This window comes from Nicotiana attenuata, chromosome 7 (assembly GCF_001879085.1).
Source record: "Nicotiana attenuata strain UT chromosome 7, NIATTr2, whole genome shotgun sequence".
Lineage (NCBI taxonomy): Eukaryota > Viridiplantae > Streptophyta > Magnoliopsida > Solanales > Solanaceae > Nicotiana > Nicotiana attenuata.
In genome coordinates, this window is record NC_031995.1 from 99,721,308 (window position 1) to 99,726,405 (window position 5,098).

Genomic DNA, 5,098 nt, shown 5'->3' on the forward strand with positions numbered 1-5,098 from the left:
TGATGACTTTCTTAGGGCGTCTCAACTACATCAGCCGTTTCATAGCACAGTCAACTGTGATCTGTGAACCAATTTTCAAAATGTTGAAGAAAGATGCTGCAACAAGCTGGGCCGAAGAATACCAGAAAGCCTTCGACAAAATCAACGAGTATTTATCTAAACCACATGTTCTGGTCCCACCGAAATTAGGGAGACCTTTGCTTCTTTATTTGTCTGCACTAGATGGGGCTTTTGGTTGCATTTTGGGACAACATGATGAGACTGGGAGAAAAGAGCAGGCCATATACTAGCTGAGTAAGAAATCCACACCCTATGAAGCCCGATACTTTTTGCTGGAATGCAGTTGCTGTGCTTTGACATGGATAGCTCAGAAGTTGAGGCATTATTTATGTTCCTACACCTCATATCTCATATCGAGGATGGACCCACTGAAATACATCTTCTAGAAACCTATGCCTATCGAAAAGTTAGCGAAATGGCAGATATTGCTGAGTGAGTTCGACATCATCTATGTAGCTCAGAAGGCGGTCAAAGGGCAAGCATTGGCAGATCATTTGGCAAAAAATCATGTAGACAGAGGATACGAACCATTGAAAACGTATTTTCCCGACGAGGAAGTATCATTTGTGGGAGAGGACATCACTGAAGCATATGATGGTTGGAGGATGTTCTTCGACGGAGCCACAAACTTCATAGGAGTGGGTATTGGAGATGTCTTCGTATCAGAAATCGGCCAATACTACCCGGTATCCGCAAAACTCAGGTTCCATGCACCAACAATATGGCAGAATATAAGGCCTTCATCATGGGACTCAGGTTGTCCATTGACATGAATGTTCAGGAATTGCTAGTAATCGGAGATTCCGATCTCTTAGTACATCAAGTTTTAGGAGAATAGGCAGCAAAGAACACCAAAATATTACCATATCTATATTGTGTACAAGAGCTAATCAAGAGGTTCACGAAGATAGAATTCAAACATGGTTCGAGGATTCAGAATGAGTTTGCAGATGCATTGGCCACTTTATCTTCCATGATACAACACCCAAACAAGAATTTCATCGATCCTATCCTAATAGGAATTCATAAGCATCCATCTTATTGTGCTCATGTTGAAGAAAGTGATGGAAATCCATGGTTCCACGACATCAAAGAATACTTGGCAAAAGGAGAGTAACCTTAGCACGCAAATCATACTCAGAAACGCACACTCCGAAGGTTAGCTAACCACTTCTTTCAAAAAGGAGGAATTCTTTATAGAAGGACTCCTTACTTGGGGTTATTACGGTGTGTCGATGCCAAGGAAGCATCCAGATTGCTCGACTAAATACATGCCAAAGCTTGCATGCCGCACATAAATGGATTTGTCTTAGCCAAGAAAATACTAAGAGCAGGGTATTTCTGGATGACCATGAAAACAGACTGCATCAAGTACGTCCAGAATTGTCACCAATGCCAAATACATGCTGATATGATACGAGTGCCACCCAATGAACTCAATGCTACAAGTGCACCCTGGCATTTTCTCTGGTTGAGGCATGGATGTCATCGGTCTAATCGAACCCGCTACTTCAAATGGGCATAGATTCATTCTGGTGGCCATAGACTATTTCACAAAATAGGTTGAAGCCGCATCTTACAAAGTTGTAACTAAGAAGGTCATTGCAGATTTTGTTCGGGATCACATTGTTTGTCGATTCGGTGTACCAGAGTCAATCATCACCGACAATGCCGCCAATCTTAATAGTGATCTAATGAAGGCTGTGTGTGAGACCTTCAAGATGAAGCATAAGAATTCCACAGCATATATGCCACAAATGGATGAAGCTGTGGAAGCCGCCAACAAGAACATCAAGAAGATATTGAGGAAAATGGTGAATAATTACAAACAACGGCACGAGAAGTTGCCATTTTCTTTGCTTGTATATCGTACCATAGTTCGCACATCAACTGGGGCAACTCCCTATTTATTGGTTTATGGTACTGAAGCGGTTATCCCTGCCGAAGTAGAAATCCCTTCTCTAAGAATCATACAAGAAGACGAGCTCAGTGATGCAGAGTGGGGACAAAGCCGCTATGGACAACTGGCCCCCATTGATGGAAAGAGAAAGAATGCAGTATGTCACGGTCAACTCTACTAAAATAGAGTGGCAAGAGCTTTCAACAAAAAGGTCAGACTAAGGCAATTCACACCAGTGCAGTTGGTGCTAAAGCGAATTTTCCCGCATCAAGATGAAGCTTAAGGGAAATTTTCACCCAATTGGCAAGGTCCCTATATGGTTCACTGATTACTAACAGGAGGAGCACTTATACTTGTAGAAATGGATGGAGAAATTTGGCCAAAACCGATCAACTCAGACGCAGTCAAGAGATACTATGTTTAAGATTCTTTACAGTTCTTCAATTGATGTAACTGAACTACGTTTGACATGATTCCCGTTTAATATGGGATACATAGGCAGCCTTGTGGGTTCAGTCACATCTTAATAAAATCTTCATTTTTGCCATGATCAGAAACAGGGGAAAAATTTTGAGGAGGGCCCTCAAAATTCTAAAGCAAGTTCAGCCAACCTCGTCATACGCGGAATAGCCAAAAGTATTGCATTTAAACTGGGGCAGAATTTTGAGAGGGACCCTCAAAATTCTAAAGCAAGGAGGTCGCAGTGTCTCTAAAATATGTCACAGTCATCGGTTCATCTAAATTACTCGATATCGCATCCTACTACATTTCAAATAACTACATTTATCAAATGCATGCATATTATTCGAAAAATTTATTTCTATGACAACCAGATGATACCTAGGGTAACTCAAACAGGACCTCAAAGCAAGAGCAAAGATAGAGCAGGAAAACGAAAGTGCGAACCAACCTTCCCCACAGAATTCACAATTTTTTCTTTGAATGCAGGCACAATAAGACAACGATATTCGCAGCTACATCAAGTCACTGCCTTCAAGACAACAAATTATCTAGCACAAACATCTTCAACTAAGAAATAATTTATTTCCCCATCGTCTCCTTCCTTGCACGAGGCTAAGAATTGCCTCCCTAATTGCATAAGGCTAAGCACTGCCTTTCCTGCATGAGACTAAGCATTGTCTCCTCTTTGCATGAGGCTAAGCATTGCCTCCCTAATTGCATAAGGCTAAGCACTGCCTTTCCCTGCATGAGACTAAGCATTGTCTTCTCTTTGCATTGCCTCCCTAATTGCATAAGGCTAAGCACTGTCTTTCCCTGCATGAGACTAAGCATTGTCTCCTCTTTGCATGAGGCTAAGCATTGCCTCCCTAATTGCATAAGGCTAAGCACTGCCTTTCCCTGCATGAGACTAAGCGTTATCTCCTATTCCTGCATAAGGCTAAACATTGCATCCCTAATTGCATAAGACTAAGCATTGCTTTTTCCTCCAGATTAAATACTATCTCCATTACGCTATCTAAGACTTAGCACTACCCCGTATTCGCCTAGGGCTAAGAACTACCCTAATCTTACACAAGACTAAGCTTTGTCTTGTTTCATTTTGCATATGACCAAGTATCACATCATTGCATTTCATGGGCTGAAACATCGCCATTTTTTCCAAAGGCGTCATAATCCGAAGGCATCATCCTCATAGCCGAAAAACACCATTCCATGGACCGAGGATCTCTCACAGTGCACATCATTATTCAAAGGCGTCATAGTCGAGAGGAACCATCCTCATGGCCCGAGGACATCATTGCATGACCTGCGAATCCCTTATCACATGATTCATGGCCCAGGACGTCATGGTCTAAGGACATCATCCTCACCATCCAAAGACAACCTTCACGGTCCAATGGGAATTTGCATCATGTTTAAATTCTCGCGATAATCCATATATATCTGCATGCATCGTGTTTTAAGTTTTGTAGGTAATCCAAGAAGTAACCATTCTTCAAACCGGAGCAATCTTCACTCGTGTTTCCATTCATAACGTTCACATCCTTTAATTGTTTCAAACATAACCAACCACCATCAATTACCCGCATTTTACTCTATGACCATTCAGATATTTGCTCTATGATACATCCGTAACGCTTTAGATTCACATTGATGACTCCACATAAATTCATCCGATACTATCCTACCCAAAAGAACCCTTTCAAAAACATACGACCATTCCTATAACAGCTCCATCGGTTTCATTCACCGTTAGATCCAGAACTACACACGGCCTGATTCTCGTAACACTAGGGAAATGTAGGCAACTCAGGAACAAGGGTTCGGCCCCCATGTTTCGAAATCACATCATCCCTCATTCAATTCGGCCAAAATTTGTCAGCATTTTCTTTACCCGACAACTCTTTCATCATTCCCGGGTAAAGAGGGTAGCTGTTGATACCCAATTTTGCCCTCATATTTTCTCAAAATATATATATACTTTCAAACAACAATTTTTCATCATTATTTAATTTACAAGATTTATGCAAGCCTTTTCTATAATTTTTCATAATTTTAAAGCTTTTAAAATTTATTTTCTTGCATTTAAATTGCTTGAATATTTATTAAGTATTCCTTCAAATTATTTTTGTGATGACTCAATCACCTAGAATCATTATCTTTGCATCTATAATATTTGCTTCAGGTATTTTACTCTTTTTTATAATTACAGTAGTATTTTAGGCTATTTGCACAATCTTGCAATAATAGCCCATATACTAGAATTGTATTGCGTTTGTCATTTTATTCAGGTTCAAAATCATATCTTATATTTTTATAATCTTCTACTATTATTTTAAATTACTTTGCATAAATGAAATTTTTATATTTTATTTAATTGATGTATTAAATTATTATTTTTCCTTAATTTCTATTTTTAAAACTTGGCCCAAAATTGGTATGAATTTTGGAACAGACATGCCCAAATCTCTGGCCCATTTTCCCCAGCCCAAGCCAAACAACCCTCTAATATAACTCGGTCGGTACCCATTTGAACGACCCGCCCAGCTCCCCCTTTCCATCTTGGCCGTTGATCTCAAATGATCAATGACCCCTAATAAACTAACCCATTCTCTTATAATCCAACCCCTAATACTAGAGACCCATTGTCCCTGCCTAGCCGCCCAACAAGACTGC